Source organism: Protopterus annectens, chromosome 12.part0 (assembly GCF_019279795.1).
Source record: "Protopterus annectens isolate FY-2018-M chromosome 12.part0, PAN1.0, whole genome shotgun sequence".
Classification (NCBI taxonomy): Eukaryota; Metazoa; Chordata; order Ceratodontiformes; family Protopteridae; genus Protopterus; species Protopterus annectens.
This window is the reverse complement of record NC_056746.1, coordinates 63,483,176-63,502,641: the sequence shown is the minus strand read 5'-3', so window position 1 is coordinate 63,502,641 and position 19,466 is coordinate 63,483,176.

Below are 19,466 nucleotides of genomic sequence, written 5' to 3'. Positions count from 1 at the left end.
TGGCAGATGGATGCTGGATAAGTTTATGGGTGATAAGAAGTTTATTGATGTGGCAGTTCTAACCAATTTAGGCATTTCAGTGCTATACAGAGGTGGCTTCTGAAAGGGGTATGTGCTGCAAATTTAACAACTTTGTTATAGCATTCTTCAAATTTTAAAATTTGTAAAGCCTGGGGGTTAGTAAGGATGAGAGCACCATAAAGAAGAATGTGAAGGAGACAAGTAGTGCCAGGTGTAGTTTTTGTTGCATTGGTAAGAAAGGTTTTGGCTCTGTAAAGCATCCCTAGTTTTTGATGAGGTTTTCTTATGCAATTTTGCATATGCAGGTTGAATGTCAGATTAACATCTACTATCACAGCTAATAGTTTGCTATAAGAAGTGACTTCAATGGTTCTGTTACCAAGAGAGAGGAAAGAGGCATGTTTCAGTGGCTGTTAAAGCTTTCTGAGTAATTATTTGGGGCTACCCCATGTTGTTTGATGTGCAAATAAGAATGGAATCATCTGTGTATTGTATTAGGGTGGCCTATTTTGTGGAAGTATAGAGAGTGTTGGTGAAAAGTTTAAAGAGGAGGTGACCAAGGATGAAGATGTGTAGTATACCTGTCGTGACTGAGAGGTAAGGAGAGAGCATGGAGTGTCATTCTACTGACTGATTCCTATTGGACAGGTAGCTTTTAAACCACAGTTGGGTGGGATGCAATAGACCTAGTGAGCACATTTGAAGTAGAAGTTTGCTGTGACAAACTGTGCTGAAGGCTTTACACAACTCTGGAAATAAGAAAGAGACTAGTTTGCTATTATCTCCAGCTTTATTGGCAGTATCAATATAGGTTAGAAAGGCAGTGCTAGTACTATGGTTAGGATGGTAGCCATGTTGTGCAGGGGATAGGAGGTCCTCCAGCAGGAGATAGTCTAGCAACTGTTTTTGAATACATTTTGCAGGTATTTTGGCGAGGGGAGATATGATGGCTATAGGTGTAAAGTTTTTAATGTCTGTTAAATTTCCTCCTTTGTGCAGAGAGATAATATGTGACTTTTTTCAGTGTGATGGAATGTGGGATTGGGGATTGACCGATTTATAATTATTGTGACCTGATAGGCAATGCTATTGGCTGCTATTTTTAGGTACTTTGAAGGTCATCAGCTGAAGAAGAGCACAGTTTAAGTGTTTAAGATTAGTTTTATATAGGATGTGGGCACAGCTTTGAAGGTGAAAGTAGATGTAGTGACATGTAGCTGTTGGGCAGGGTTGGGATTAGATGTTAAGGAATCCTTGGTTATAGATGCTATACTATCTATAAAATAAGACTTGAACTGTATTGCAGTTTTGAGTAATGAGTTATTGAGAGAGGAGTTTGGGTAGAAATTTTGGCCAGGATGTAAGATATCTTTAATGGATATCCAAAATATTTTAGGGTTGTGTTTAGTATTATTCTGAAAGTTATTATACTATAGTTTTTTGTCTTCATTGGTTTGTTTTTAGCATGATTGCAAAGCATTCTGACGTTTTTAAGATATTGAGGTGTTTTATATTTCTGCCATTCTTTCTGTGCTTTTTCTCTGTGCTGCATTAGCATTCTACTACTTTTTGGATTGCCACATTGCATTTTTTTGTTTTCAGTCTCTTACTTCTAGGAGGTCCAAGGCTGTTTAGGATATTTAGAAAAGTTGTACTGAATTCATTTACAGAATTGTCTAACGTGGATTTTTATGAAATTCTAGTTAATAGATGATAGTGTAGCAATGAACATTTTGGCGTTAAACTTGGAAAGGATATGTGTTATTTTATAAATCTGCTGTTTAACTGGATGTGTGAGATGTCTACTTTAATCTACTAACCTCTCTTAATTTTATCTAGTAATAGATTTTGACAGTGAAACATTATAAGACTAGTGAGGTTTGCTTGGGCATTCAGGAATCATTTCTTGATGGTTAGAATATTGCAATTTTCAGAAGTCAGAAATATGACATTTATTGTCAATTTTTATATTCATTTTCTTTTGTGTGCAAGTAGGTGGACTCTATGAAACGCTTAATTTTCTTTTACACAAAGACCTGGAAAAAAAGCGTCCATGGTCTTATAGTTTGAAAGTCATAGTGAATGTCTTTGTCGCAGTGTTTGTGCTTTGTTGTCCAGTACATTTGAAAGTAGAGGTGAGATTCAACTAGCCAGTGCACAGCAGCTAAGGCTAGTGATGAGGCAGTGCAGTAGGAAGAAAAAAAAATAGAAATACAGTTCAAAAGGGACCCAAATCTCTCCCATCACGGAATGATAGCATCAGCTGGATAACCATAGGTACAGTTGGCACAACACCACCAGGTCCTCCAACTACAGTTATATGTATCATTTACAAAAAGAAAGCAAGGGAGCCAGTGCTTGATGGTGCCACAGCCTGAAAACAGGTCAATGACTACTATAGCATAGACACTAATGCTATGACAACAGTAAGAAGAATGACCATGGTGCCATGGCCTGAAAACAGGTCTTCAACATCTACTATATCATAGCGACAAAGGTTATGACAACAGTAAGAAAAATGGCCATAGTGCCATGGCCTGAAAACAGGTCTGTAACATTGACTATACAATAGACACTAATGTTATAACAACAGTAAGAAGAATGACCAGGGTGCCACAGCCTGAAAACAGGTCCACAACAGTTACTATAGCATAGAGACTAACAATAAAAATACTTCATAGGCATGCAGTGATCCAAAATAATATGATGCCATTGGATATCCTGTTCCACTGCAGACTATACTTATAACAACAGTAAATCGAAAGAGTGGGAGCACTTTATAATAGGCTTGCTACTTCCAAGTAACCTCTCCTGCAATGTTATTTTATCCTATGAGATGATCCCTCCACACAGGTAAATGAGTGCATAAACTGTGCGTATCATCAGATCCAAAACACAGCTGACACTATGTTTACCAAATTCAAGATTTCTTTCTTTCCTCTCATATTCAGTCAGATTGTCAAGGTATATCTTGGTTTTTAGTATATTGCATCCTATGTAATAAGGCAGCAATGAACATAATAATCACTACAGTGCTGAATGTAAAGGCATACCTAGCAGATGCTGAAAATTCTAGTACCACCAACAGCAACAACAGCCCAGCCCGTGTGTTTCTATGTTTGTACCTGTGTGTGTGTGTGTGTGTGTGTGTGTGTGTGTGTGTGTGTGTGTGTGTGTGTGTGTGTGTGTGTGTGTATATGTATGTGTGCATATCTGTGTGTGTGTGTGTGTGTGTGTGTGTGTGTGTGTGTGTGTGTGTGTGTGTGTGTGTGTGTGTGTTTGTGCTTGCTGATATAACTGTAAACTGTGGCCTCCTTTCTAAAAGTATTGCAAATATTTCCATCAGTGCATAGATCCATAGATCAGAGAATGTATATCATCATCACTTCATTAGCAGGTTAAATATAGCAGGACAGCTACAGCAGCCATTATGTGGGCACATCATATAATACTGATCTACTACTACCATAACACTTTTATGTCTCAGTCTCACTACCAATGAACATTATACCAGGCATGGTTCAGAAAGGCCATTAAAAAGTTCTGTATATTTTTGATAATTTTCACATAGCCAGTCTGTTAATGAAAATATGAAAAGCCTAAACAGTGCATCATATTGTAGGCTGCCAAATGAAGCAACTGTAGTAAGTGTGCAGGGTTTACAAGAAAATGTGAATTTAAAGGGGTGCAAAATATGTAACTGATTGAAGTATCCTCCTTCCTGCATTGTTCTTTTTTTTTTCCATGCACTGAGATATTTCAGCGTTTTACTTCCTTGTATATAATGCTCTACCTTCTTGTTTGCCTGCCTCTCAGCCTGGTAGTTATAACAAATGCTTTACGGTGTACAGCTGTTTTAAAACACGTAGTTAGTGTTTGAATCTCAGCTTAACCGTCCTTTACTAATTACTCTGGTCATATACGTAAAGGTAGCAGTCTCCTTAGAAATGCCTCCGAATTCAGGCAGAGTCGAGAACAAACAAAAGGAATAACGATAAGCAGTCCCAACGTATACGCAGCAATAAGACAGGAAGGAGACAGTCCATCCTGCAGAAAGGACGCTATTGTCTGTACACCTTGTTGCTGTAGGATATAGTTTATTAATAGCTGATTAAAATGCAATTTATTAGTTCCATAAAGGTGCTTTATCTATTGCATTCCCTAGGCACTGTAATTGTAAATCCTGCTCCACTTCAGGAATATACAGTTTGTAATCTTTTGAGAATATTTGGATGGAAGACCACTTCACAGCCTTACAAATAGCAGTAGTTCTCCTGAAGAAGGCTGTATGTATAGTTGCCGACCTTGTAGAGTGGATCCTGACCTCTCTACGCAAAGCTTTAGCATAATTGTCAAATAAAAATGCAATTATCTGACTGGGAAGTGTAGTTTTTCATTACTTGATAACTTAGCCCTTCCTTCAGATAAGTAATAACAAATTCCTGAACACTTTCCGTAAAGGTTTCTGTCTTTTGGGCGATCCCGTGTAGTCCCATTCTCATGAACACTAATTCCTCATTATTTCCCTTCTTGGAGGTGAAAATAAAACTGGAGGTTGAATTGGTTGACTTGAAAATAAATTTAGGGACCACCATTAATAGAAAGCAAGGATTTGAAGATACCATTCATGGAAGACTGGGGAATGCTTCTTAAAAACTAGGGCCTATAACTTAAGAATCATTCCAGCAGAGGAAACATCTAGTAGTAACAGATTATTCTAATATTCAATTCACTTAAAATTATCTATTCCAGTTAAGATACATTCTGTTTCTCAAGAAAGAAAAAATAGAATATCAAACTGGAGGCAGTGGATGTCTTAGCAGCTGCAAATAAAGGATACCTTTTATGAACTGGTTTACAATAGTACTGGTAGGGAAAGTAGGTTTCATAGTCAGACCAACAGAAAAAGCTGAAGATTCCTCCATAAATCCATGCACTGTTCATACCTGATTCACTGGGTCATTGTAAATAACCTGCCCTAATTCTACTAGTGTTTCCGGGACTTCATACCATTGCAGGACTGCCCAAATCAGATTTCATTGAACCCTGTCGTGAGCTTTCTCCAAGTCTGGGAATGCCAGTTAGACTGTTTCCTAATCTTCCATGTGTTCTCCTTCTCCACTATCTGCCTTACTGCAAATATGGGGCCACTTTTACTACACCTTGATCTGAATTCAAACTAATTGTTTCCCGTTTTACTTTTTACTACCCTCCATATTCATTTATCAGTTTCCCTTTATAAGACTTTTATGCAGTAAGACAGGAGTTTGATGCCACTGTAGTTATTACTATCCCCTTTGTTCTTATAGAATGCATTTTCTCCAGTTGTCTGAGATATGCCTTTTAGTCTTTACCATGATGAGTTCCCTCGTGAGCTCTTTCTACCCTAATGCACCCAACATCTTGATCACACCTGCAGTGACTTCATCTAAGCCTGCTGCATTCCCTAACTTCTTATTTCATACTGGTCTCCTTATGTATTCTAGGTGGGTTACTCATCTTTTATAGTAGCCTGTGCAGCTTCAGTGGGGTTTTCTTCATTCAGAAGCTTCTTGAAGTACTCCATCCATTTGCTTTTGATTGCCTGAACCAGTTAGCATATTATAGGTTCATAGGTTCATAGGTAGGTACTAGGCTATGGGCCCTAGGGCCTATACAAGCCTAGCCAAAAAGGCACCCTGGCTATTATTTTTGGCACCTCTTTTGAACTGTATCTGATGACTATCTTCTTTATCTTTCTTTTGTTGCCATGCATCCTGATAGAATTCTACATGTCATTTACTGAGTCACTTTCCAGAAGCTGTTAGAGTTTCTTTGTCACCTTGTTCTTTGCCATTGCTTCTGGTCTGTTATCCACTTTGTTAACCAGTTAGTATTCCTCCTTAACCTGGTCCATCTCTTGTATCTCCCCCTTCTTCCTACATTCTTCCTTTATTTTGATAACTTCCTAGACTTTTGTATTCTACCAAAAGTTTTCCTTATGAACTTTATTTCCATACCTTCAATGACTGCATATCTTTTTTATTTCCTCACACATGCTGTTTTGACATGTTGCCATTCTGCTTCAGCTTCCTGATGTGCTAGTACCGCAAGAATTTCCTTGAAATTGCATGGCTTAGCTCCAGCCAAATGCCAGGTGTTCAGCTTAGTCTCTGTTGACATCAGTGGCTTTTTTGACAAACGTTTGCACTTGACTGTCGCCACGTGTGGATTATGCTGGTGAATGATTATTTCATTGGGGATGACTTTGTAATCTCTGATTTTAGTTCAATGCCCTCTTCATACTAATATGAAGTTTACCTGATGCAAATGTTGATCACGTTTATATATGATCTTCAGAATGACTCTTTGTCTTGGTGAACAATGGCCACCATTAAGCCATTTGCCAGACAGAAGTTTACAATTGTCTCCCTTCATTAATCCTGTGGCCCCACCTACGCAGACCCAGGCACTCCTCATATCCCATACCATCCTTCCAAATATAAACAATAAGGCCGCCCATTATCAAAACCAAATAATTTTGTCTTCCTCTATCTAGGAGATCCTGCAACTGCTTCCCAAAAGCCTTTTATCTCAGCATCAGAGCCCTGGAGTTATGAAGAGTCTGTCAGTGATGTTTTCATAGATCTATTTCTCACCAAAATTCCTAAAGAAGTTTAGTCTGCAGTCCCCATGAGCTGAAGACTCCAGATCACAGGGACAGAGACTTTGCAGTACTTCCCTTCTACTTTATCTCTTGGATTCACAGAATATAAAGACACTTACCATCATATCATCCACTTCCAAGAGACTTGTGTGTTGAAGTATAATTTGCTACAACTCTTTTTTTGATAACTTTTTAATATTATTCAAATTCTCCATTGTATTAAAAATAGTTGTGTGCCTTCAGAGTAAATCTAGTGATGGCCAGAAGAGAGAAACATTCAAGTGAACGCAGCAGTATGCACTTATTTCTCTAAACATTATATGATATGGATCAAAATTTACAAAAATATGAGACGTGTCCTAATCTTGGGCATTTGGCATTACAATAACAGGTTAAGGAAGTTGGGTTATTCTGTAAACCAAAAAGAATATTTATTAATTAATAATAACTAAACACCCAAATCATGCACATTAATAGGCCTTGTTTGCTGGTTCTTCAACAACCCAGTACTGTGGAATTACTCAAAACACTCTGCATTACTACATTTATATAATTTCTATAAAGCTAACCATTAAACAGCTTCCTAATCAACTGAAAATACTAAGTAAAGAATTTTTTGTTAAATTTGTGAGTCATCAACTATTTAACCATATTATACATTGAATTATGACAAATATTACTTATGCTAGCTTTCTACAGCATATATTTCTACATAATTTCTTTCTTTACTTGCAAAACCACTTCACATTGCAGTCAGTTGAAGCCACCTACAAGATAGTGCAAGATAATTCATTTCTGGGATCATGTGCTGATTGGTGTTATAGTGAGTTTCATATTATGAGCATCGGTAGGTTGTTATTACTGTAAATATTTTACAAAAAAAAGAAATTATGCTCTAAGGTTATATATTATATTTAGCATAATAGAAGAATGGTATGTATTACATATGTTGTAGCGGATTACCTTTAAAATGTCGCAACACACTTGTGCGACTCTTTACTTACCCAACTTGAAACTGCAAAGCCAAATCCTCAGAAGAGTGAACCTGGTGCACAAAAAAAGTCAGCACAGGAATGTTGACTTTGTGCGAAGCACCCGTCACTTCTGGATGTCTCTGATGACCATTATTCAGGGGGGCACCCTCTGCTAATTATATATACTAATTCCAAGATTACACTACAGTGAGGGAATGGGTGCATATCGCAAGCTCCACTGTAGTGTGATCTCCACTCAGAATGCAGAATTCACAACAGCGAATACACATTAGCATTCACTGTTATAAGTTCAGCATTTTATCGTTCACTAATTTGAACTGTTGAAAACAGACTTTCTCTCATCTGAGTGTTGAACAAGCGAACGTCGGCATTTTAAAGGTAAACCATTGTAGCATATCTGCATATCACATTTCTCTCTCTCCATACATTATGAATACACGGATTAACCCTCATACATAAATAGTGCTGTGGTGCATGTCATGTACTGCAATGGTTGCTACACTAGTGCAATGCACATTACATAACACGCATTGTACAAGTCTAACTTGTGCTACTTGTGTGCCACTTATAAGACTTACATGAAATATTTGCTTTTATATAACAGTATGTTTCATGTCTCATGTTCATGTGTGATGTTTTTCCATGCCAAGCATCTTGCAGTGGTTGAGATAGGAGGGGAAGGGCCATGCAGTGAATCTCATTAAGCAGTAGGCGGCCAGGCGCTGGAGTGGGCAGCACAGCCGCTTATCTTGAAGACAAGAGAGATGCAGCAGTGGGTACAGATGAATGAACACATGGCTTTTGAAATACAACAGAGAAGATCACCTACTAGCTTGCTGGGGATATTCATGCTCTAACATTCATAGGATCATAGATGATTACTAATTCTAGCCATTTCATCCCAATGTAATAGCATACAAATGTTAGTCAATACCCAAAATTGCATTTACTGATGACTGCCCATGTCCAGGAGGTGTGGTTGCTATCACTGGTAAAAATTTATGCTGCCCCATCCACTCATTCAGGTTCCTTTTGAACAGTGTCATAGAGCTGCTTTGTTTCACATGAATTGGTAGCCTGTTCCAAAGATGTGGCAGTCACTGGGAGATAACTCTGTCCCTCCAGCATGACCTATTTAAGTCACAGGCCATATTTAGGTCCCTAAAATAGGTAGCCCTAGTCCTGTTTGATTTACAGATAGGCTGCAAATTCATTAGGTTCGGGCTTTGGATTGCTGTGTAGGCCAGGCATTAGTCTCCCAAAAGAAGTCTATACAATACAGAGTATAGTGACAGAGACTTTTGTCGGTCTGTGTAAGGCACATGCTGGAGCCCCTTGTGCTTCTTTGTTAGAAACTTCTAAGGTCTCTCTAAGTGCTGCAAGTGTTTACTACGGTACATGCCAAATGGGTTATTATACTCAATTATGTGCCAGATAAGTGCTGAATATAGTGGGTTATAACTTGTTTTGCTCTCGAGACAATGCCTTTACTAATGCAGAAAGCTTTCCTTACTACAGCAGATAGATGGTGGTCAAAGTTAAGGTCGCAGTCAACTTGTGATATCAGGTCCCTTACCACTTCATGGGTACTTAGGGTATTGTTGTTGATTTGATAGTGTGAGGGGAACATTGTTTGTGCTGGAAGGAATGATGATGCATTCAGTTTGAGACTGTGACTAATGCACCAGTTGTTGGTTTGGTGTGAGACCCTTCTGGAGTATACTGACATCATTTGGGGATTCAATGATTGCACCTAATTTTCAGTCATCTGCAAACTTGGTCAATCATAGCCCCTTAGTTTTGACCTGAACTTCTGAGAAGTATATACCAAACAGTAGGAGGCCCAGCAGTGACCACTGTGGCACCCCACTGGTAACAGATCTGCTGGTTGATGTGGAGTCACCCACTTTGGTAGTGTGTGTCCAATTTGTGAGCCAGTTGGCAGCCCATCTTACAACAAAGGGGTTTACAGTCAGTTCTCTAAGTTTATTGGTAATGCATGAATGTGGGATTGTGTCTTTTCCAGGTCAAGGTATGCTGTGTGCACAGATATGCACTCGTCAATGGCCTTGGTCACATTTTCAGAGAAATAAACCAGATTTAGCAGGCAAGATCTGTTCTTCACCAAGTCAAACTGGGTAGGATCTATGGTTTTGAAGTAACCTATGTCTTTATTTATTTATGAGGTCCATAATGATACATTCCATGGTCTTACAGATGAGGCTGGTCAGGCTTATGGGTCTGTAATTCCCTGGGTCTGTTGCTAGGCTACCTTTGTGGAGAAGAATAACTGTTGCTGTTCTCTATTCTGCAGGAACAAAGCATGTGGTTAGGCTATGATTGAAAAGGGTACTTAGTGATGGTTCTAGTTCATGTTTTAGCCTATTTATAAGACATTCTGGGATGTCATCTGGTGCCATTCTTCAAGAAGTCATCTATAACAGGCCATGATGTAAAGCATGCACAGAATAGTTGCTGACCAAATTGAGGTGGTCCAGGCCCTAATTATTCCAGGGCACACCACTGGTATAATATGAAGGAGGGCTCACAGGTATGCCTTTAATCTGCTCCTTCCTTATCACAAGAGCTCACAGGAGGATGTGACTGCAATCTGCAATTTGATGATGCAAAAGACATGGCTGGCAATACATAGTAATGCCCTCTCTTCTGTCTCCTTCAGCAGCTGTGCAGTATATAACACCATCTCTTCTGCACTGGCCACTTCTAGACAGGAAGACACACCAGTACAATCATTGCTGTCTAAACAGAGCAATTATCATGAAAGAAGACACAAAAGTGCACCTCAGGGGCATAGAACAGGCATAACCAGATGGCAAGGATAAAGATAAAGTGGACCAATAACTTCATCTTATATTTCATATATTTTTATACATGTCTACGGATGAACTAATTCCTTAAGAAACTAAATAGATGACTAGCAAAACAGGCTTGAGGGACTATCAGACAGAAGACTTACTTTTGGAGGTTAAGATTACAGGCTTTTTCAGCACTTTCTTGCTGAGAAATTGAGGATAAAGAGGATTAGAATAGAACTAGTGCCATACCATCTTGTATGTTCATCTAAGGGTGGGCAGATCATCATATCTCATGTGCCATAATATGTTATATGTTTGTTTACTTCATTGCATACCTAAGCTTCAGGGGAAATTATAGGATTGTCAGAATAAAATTCCTTAATATGAGGAGCAGACATTGTTCAGTTGGGATGCCTCAGCTCTCCTTTTCTTCATCTTAAAAACATATATTTGCTCCACATTAGAGGGCCCAAGTTGAAATCCACAATTTAAGGCTTTAAGATACTTTATCTAGGATGGGTTAGAAGAAATAACAAGAACCAACAGATAGAAGGTTCCATCAGTGATCTGATGGTCATCATGGAAACATCTCTCTGTCCCATTATCATAGATGTATAGAGTTTACAAGTTAGAATCAGTCCATGGACCATAATCACCTTGCCAGTAACCATCCTCACATCAGAGTAAACCATCATTATCTCCCTTAAAGGTTGTAAGAGTATCATTGTGCTTTATATATGATGGAAGATTATTCCAGAGATGAGGAAAGCATTGATTAATGAAACTGCTTCCAGCATGTCTTATTTAATTTTTTGATGGCGATTCAAGTCTTTAGTTTGAATGTTGAAGAATCTATTTGTTTTTTGCGGAGTTGTGGGAGATAATAAGGGTTGAGTCCTTAACAGCACACAATGCTAGGCATAAATCACCACACAAGGGTCTATAAGAAGCAGAGAATAGGGATAGATGTTCAAGTCTGCCTTTGGTAGTTGAGGGTCTTTGTTCAGGTAATTGTGTTAGCTAGAAACATCTGGGGTGTTTCTAGCTTTGTGATGTGTTTGGATATATTAGTGCTAAAAGTGGCATTATATTTTACAATTGGTCTGGTCAGGGCAAAGTATAGAGGAATGCTAACTTCTTTTTACCTGGATAAAATATATCAGCTATTAATTTAAATAGATTGAAGGATTTCCTGATTACTAATCCAATGTGATATTCAAAGGATAGTGAGTTGGCTAGAAGGGTACTGGGATCTCTGATGACTGTATCAGTGTTGAGTGTGGTGTGTCTATTCAGTAAGTTGTTGTTGAGATTTGTTTTTCAAAGACAAAAATGCTACACTTCTTTCCATTTAATTTAAGGCCATTTCTAGTTTTCCACTAATTTGTATGGTTTAGCCCTTGCTGAAGTTATACAGAACTGGATCTGATTGAAAGCACCCCACCCCCTGATTGCAGTCATTGGTAAATTAATTTCTGGATGAGTGTATTGAAGATCTGAAAAGTTGATGCTGAACTGAAGGGGTCCCAGTACTGAGCCCTAAAGGATGTCGCTAGTAAGTTTTATTTATTTATTTATTTGTTTATTTATTTATTTTTGATGTGACGCCTGTTATTGTAACTGTATGAGTTATATTTGTCAGTCAATTTGCTATCCATCTTACAAACTATATTCAGGCCTTTGAACTTATTTACAATTCCAACATGGCAAAGAGCCCCAGTGGTGTTAGCCAGATCTATGTACATTGTGTGTACTAAATGGCCACTATAATTTATTAAATTAAGCTGAAATGATCTCCTGTTGATGAAACTATATTTTTGCTGGTCTAGAGCAATATGACTTTCAATATCAAAGCTTTTGAAATTCAATACAATACACAGATTGACTTTTAAAATGAGGTTAATCTGATGGGTCTGTACTACCTGGGATCTGAGGTGACCACCAACTATATGTAGAGATATAATAGTTGCCATTTTCTGTATGTCAGCAACATACCTTGAGATGGGTCTGCTTAAGGTGAAGAGTAGGAGGGGTTTAGATAAGGCATCTCTCCTGCTGTTGAATAAGCAATCAGATGTATTGTCAGGGTCTACAGATGTGATATTTTTAGCTTTAGAAAATATACTTAAGATATGTCCCATAATAATAATTTGTGGTAAAGGAAGCAACTCAGAATATTGTATAACTTAAATGACTGTGTCTGCTGTAAAGTTTGAAGTAAATGTATATGCAAATAAATTAACAAAATCTTTGGTGTCAGACTGTGTTAATACCATTCTGACTTAATTCGCAACTTTGCTGTGTGTAATTTCTGAATTATCTGAAACCGTTGATGAAGGATTTATGATTATACATAACCAATGTTATAATGTGCTCCCTTCTGATCTTCATTATGGTAGCTGGCAGCTTTCTGATTTTTTATGATCTTTTTAAGAGTCTTTAACTTGGGAAGATTGTGATTTATTATAGCTCTTAATAAGATCACTCCAATACACTTCTACTTTGTCTTTTGCACATGTGTCCCTCACTTCACTGTCTTTATATAGCTGAGTCTCTGTGTGTTATCAAACTCTGAAACAATCCCCCAAAACTGAAGTTATATATGCGTGTATAAATCACAGATATGCAGCACTGCATTTACTATGTGTTCATCTGTTCGAAATGCAGAAAACCAATGTAATAAACTGTTCTAACTATGAAACTGATCTCTTCACTGCAATTGCAATTCTAAAATAAGGTGTACCTTTGCTTGAAAGTTGTGCTACTGGAGAATTTTATTTTACTCTGGGTATGGTCCAGAGCTATGCAAAAGTCAGTCTTTGGACTACAATATCCATAGCATGAAACAAGGAAAAAAAGTCTGTCTTTCTTCAGACTTTTAATATGCTAAGGACTGCTGCCAAAACGTTTCCCTCATCTGATATGATTAAACTCTCAGTTTTCATCTCCCTAATGTACTTTTATGTAGATGTGAAGCACACTATAGTGAGAGCATGTACTGTGGTAATATCTACAAACTTGAAATTCTGAGGAAGTTCCATTTAAAGCCCTTAACCTTATCTTGGATAGTGAATTGTGGATTGTGTTGCTAATAAACTCTGTACTACTTAATGCATGAAGTGGTCTTTGATGATCTTATTTTTATTCCTGACATCTTTGTCCGATATATGTAACTGACCCCGTGTTTTCTGCATAATAGCTTTCGGTGACAGGTTGTGGTTTGGTTTTAAGCTGTTTTTGCCCAGGAAAGAGGTTACACCTACTAATCTGTCCAAGACCCTTGGAGATTGGGCCATGAGCTGTCAGACCATTATAAATGCATAATTGTCATGTACATTGGACTTTGCTAGATACCCTGTACTATACTGAGTACAATATGCAACTGTAATGACATTTCACAAATATATCATATTTCATCAATTTATAAGGCCCATGGTTGCATAGAACACTATATGATGTCTAATGTGTGTGTGTATATATATATATATATATATATATATATATATATATATATATATATATATATATATATATATATATATATATGCCTTATATGTGATCAGTGCTAGCCACCGCTAGCACTGCCAAAAGGATAATGAAAGTATGGTTCAATACAAGAATGTTACTATCCTGCTATATCACTAGTGTGATCCATTAACTGTCCATGACTCACTCAAGCTCACATCTCACAATCTCTGTGTCACAATATCAATCAAAAGTAATCACAAACAACTGAATAAAGTAAAAAGCGATTCCAAACTGCAAGTAGGATAAACCTCTTTCAAGTTTATTTTAAATCCACCAACACATGTGTTGGTGGATTTAAAATAAACTTGAAAGAGGTTTATCCTACTTGCAGTCTGGAATCACTTTTTACTATATTCTGTGTCACAATAGCTTGTGAACCACACCTTCAGTACATGCACTGTAACAATATGTGTACATCAGCCAATACATGCACTGTAACAACATGTGTATCTGAGTATATACATGCACTGTAACCATTTGTGCACCTAAGCTCATACATGCATTGCAACAATGTGTGCACATGATTTCATATATACACTGTAACAATATGTGTATCTAAGTATATACATGCACTTTAACAATGTGTGCAGCTGAGCTCATACATGCACTTAACAATATGTGTACATGAGCTCATATATGCACTGTAACAATATGTGTATCTGAGTATATACATGCACTGTAACAATGTGTGCACCTGAGCTCATACATGCACTGTAACACTGTGTGAACATGAGCTCATATATGCACTGTAACAATATGTCTATCTTAGTATATACATGCACTGTAATAATGTGTGCACTTGAGCTCATGCATGCACTGTAGCAATGTGTGTATGTGAGCTCATATATGCACTGTAATAATATGTGTATCTGAGTATATACATGCACTGTAACAATGTGTGCACCTGAACTCATACATGCACTGTAACAATGTGGGTACATCAGCCCATATATGCAGTGCAAAAAATATGTGTATCTGAGTATACACATGCACTGTAACAATGTGTGCACCTGAGCTCATACACGCACTGTAACAATGGGTGTACCTGAAATCATATATGCACTGTAACAATATGTGTATCTGAGTATGTACATGCACTGTAATAATGTGTGCACTTGAGCTCATACATGCACTGTAACAATGTGTGTACGTGAGCTCATATATGCACTGTAATAATATGTGTATCTGAGTATATACATGTACTGTAATAATGTGTGCACTTGAGCTCATACATGCACTGTCACAATGTGTATACGTGAGCTCATATATGCACTGTAACAATATGTATATCTGAGTATATACATGCACTGTAACAATGTGTGTACCTTAGCCCATACATGTACAGTAACAATGGGTGTACCTGAGCTCATATATGCACTGAAACAATGTATGTACCTGAGTTCATATATGTACTGTAACTGTGGGTGTACCCGAGCTCAAGTATGCTTTGTAGCAATGTGTATACCTGAGTTCATACACGTACTGTAACATTATGTGTAACTGAGCTCATACATGCACTGTAACAATATGTGTACTTGATCTCATACTTGCACTGTAGCAATGTGTTTACCTGAGCTCATACTGTACATGCACTGTAAAAATATGTGTATCTGATCTCATACATTTTTGGATAGGGTAAACATTCCTGTACCCCACACCCTTTATTTTATTCTTCTGAATCCATGTTCAGTGCTTGGTCCTCAGATAACAAAATGACAAAGCAGCCATGACTGAAGCTCAGGTGACCCAACTAAGTGATTGTAAGGCTATCATTTTAGTGGACATACACAAGTAACCATATGAACTCACACAATATTCACCTGTCCGTTGACTTCACTTATCTACTATTCAACACTTTACTCTTACTTATCACATTAACAGCTAATATTCCTGCTGTAATCAATATGATAATTTGAATGCACATTTTTCAGTTATGTATAATCTGATCCTACACCTGAAAGCTTTTCATATGCACACAGCGATTATTATTCTGTCATGAAACTTGAAGAGACACATCTATTCCAATGTATGCGGTCTGTTTGTTTAAGTCTGTTTAGCTTTGTCCAGTACCAGTGCAAGGCACTTGCTTACATGTGTCTTGCTGTATGCCTTTAGAAGACATTTTCCATGCCCATTCCCAACAACCCCATGGTATGCAATATCTACATTATGGTATGACGTATGTATGAACATTATGGCACTTGGTAATCCATAGCAAAATGCATGGTGTACTTTCTGTCATATATTTCAAATCAAATAATGCAAGTTATTTTCATGATCAAATTGCAGTATGCACTTCACCTTTTAAATTTCCACATTTGTAACAGCATTCCAATGGTCTAGGAGCATCTATCATAATATAGTGCAGTCCCCTATTTTTTAATCTTTGCTTGAGCTAGCTTCATCTTAGAATTTACTTATTAAGAAACACAATTGTATAATATGTTAAAAGTATTGCTTATTAAATATTATAGCAAAAATATGTTTATAAAGGATAAATCACCTCATTTGCATGAGTATATATCCTGCTCAGAATAATAAAATGAGGATGGAGTTAGAATTTCACAACTATCTTTGATGTTCTTGGCATTTCTCTCGAGGTTTAATCAGATGGTGCAAATAAGATCTATCAGGTTGCAAGTCAATTTCAGAAAGATAAAGAAGGTAGTTGGCAGACTCTCTTCAAAAGGGATGCCATCAACAGTCTGCTCTGCTCACATATCAAACAGACATCAAGGACACATGGAAGAACTTCCTGAAGACTCTGGATGAAAAAAAAAATCTGTGTGTGTGTGTGTGTGTGTGTGTGTGTGTGTGTGTGTGTGTGTGTGTGTGTGTGTGTCTGATTGTATATATATATATATATATATATATATATATATATATATATATAAGTAGTGGGGATATTTGTAGCATTTCCATATTCAGGCTTGTATTTGGGCCTAGTGTTTGTGGAGGCTGTGTGTCTGAGCACATAATTCAGGGACATCTTGTTTTAGCCAAAGCCATCAGGCATTTCAGTGAGAGAGAATTGTTTGAGGTCATTGGCTGACTGAGGTCTCCTGGACTACAGCTTAGACTAAGCACCTCATTGGTTCTTTTGAGATTTCTTTCTTAAAAGCTGTCTCAGGTTTCAACTTTCTGTTACCTAAGAAGCTCAGTTGTGAGTGTTCAGCCATTTTACAGTGAGCTGATCGAAGGAAGGACACTCAGCAAACTCGGAGTTACAATATATAACATTAAGTATCCTGTTTTTTGTTTATTTTGTTCTTTATTTCTTTGTTGTTTATAGCACTTTGTATACTGTGTATTTTTTCTAGCTAGTTTCACTGTGTGTGAGGTATTAAATGGAAATTGTCCACTCTTATTAAGCATCTGTTGGGTTGTTTGTTTATGATAATTTGTTGCAGTTAAACTCTTTTTTTCTAGTGACTCCTTTAGCTGTTTAAATCTTTCATTTAAAGGCTCACTGCTGCTTTTCAGCTGTGAGTAACATTTCTGCAGTTTGTTCTAAGTAGTGGGGATATCTGTAGCATTTCCATATTCAGGCTTGTATTTGGGCCTATTGTTTGTGGAGGCTGTGTGTCTGAGCACATAATTCAGGGACATTTTGTTTTAGCCAAAGCCATCAGGCATTTCAGTGAGAGAGAATTGTTTGAGGTCATTGGCTGACTGAGGTCTCCTGGACTACAGCTTAGACTAAGCACCTCAATGGTTCTTTTGAGATTTCTTTCTTAAAAGCTGTCTCAGGTTTCAACTTTATGTTACCTAAGAAGCTCAGTTGTGAGTGTTCACCCATTTTACAGTGAGATGATCGAAGGAAGGACACTCAGCAAACTCGGAGCTACAATATATAACATTAAGTATCCTGTTTTTTGTTTATTTTGTTCTTTATTTATTTGTTGTTTATAGCACTTTGTTTACTGTGTATTTTTTTTCTAGCTAGTTTCACTGTGTGTGAGGTATTAACTGGAAATTGTCCACTCTTATTAAGCATCTGTTGGGTTGTTTGTTTATGATAACTTGTTGCAGTTAATCTGTTTTTTTCTAGTGGCTCCTTTAGCTGTTTAAAACTTTCATTTAAAGGCTCACTGCTGCTTTTCAGCTGTGAGTAACATTTCTGCTGTTTGTTCTAAGTAGTGGGGATATTTGTAGCATTTCCATATTCAGGCTTGTATTTGGGCCTAGTGTTTGTGGAGGCTGTGTGTCTGAGCACATAATTCAGGGACATCTTGTTTTAGCCAAAGCCATCAGGCATTTCAGTGAGAGAGAATTGTTTGAGGTCATTGGCTGACTGAGGTCTCCTGGACTACAGCTTAGACTAAGCACCTCATTGGTTCTTTTGAGATTTCTTTCTTAAAAGCTGTCTCAGGTTTCAACTTTCTGTTACCTAAGAAGCTCAGTTGTGAGTGTTTAGCCATTTTACAGTGAGCTGATCGAAGGAAGGACACTCAGCAAACTCTGAGCTACAATATATAACATTAAGTATCCTGTTTTTTGTTTATTTTGTTCTTTATTTCTTTGTTGTTTATAGCACTTTGTGTACTGTGTATTTTTTCTAGCTAGTTTCACTGTGTGTGAGGTATTAACTGGAAATTGTCCACTCTTATTAAGCATCTGTTGGGTTGTTTGTTTATGATAACTTGTTGCAGTTAAACTCTTTTTTCTAGTGGCTCCTTTAGCTGTTTAAAACTTTCATTTAAAGGCTCACTGCTGCTTTTCAGCTGTGAGTAACATTTCTGCAGTTTGTTCTAAGTGGTGGGGATATCTGTAGCATTTCTATATTCAGGCTTGTATTTGGGCCTAGTGTTTGTGGAGGCTGTGTGTCTGAGCACATAATTCAGGGACATCTTGTTTTAGCCAAAGCCATCAGGCATTTCAGTGAGAGAGAATTGTTTGAGGTCATTGGCTGACTGAGGTCTCCTGGACTACAGCTTAGACTAAGCACCTCATTGGTTCTTTGAGATTTCTTTCTTAAAAGCTGTCTCAGGTTTCAACTTTCTGTTACCTAAGAAGCTCAGTTGTGAGTGTTCAGCCATTTTACAGTGAGCTGATCGAAGGAAGGACACTCAGCAAACTCGAGCTACAATATATAACATTAAGTATCCTGTTTTTTGTTTATTTTGTTCTTTATTTCTTTGTTGTTTATAGCACTTTGTGTACTGTGTATTTTCTTCTAGCTAGTTTCACTGTGTGTGAGGTATTAACTGGAAATTGTCCTCTCTTATTAAGCATCTGTTGGGTTGTTTGTTTATGATAACTTGTTGCAGTTAAACTCTTTTTTCTAGTGGCTCCTTTAGCTGTTTAAAACTTTCATTTAAAGGCTCACTGCTGCTTTTCAGCTGTGAGTAACATTTCTGCAGTTTGTTCTAAGTAGTGGGGATATCTGTAGCATTTCCATATTCAGGCTTGTATTTGGGCCTAGTGTTTGTGGAGGCTGTGTGTCTGAGCACATAATTC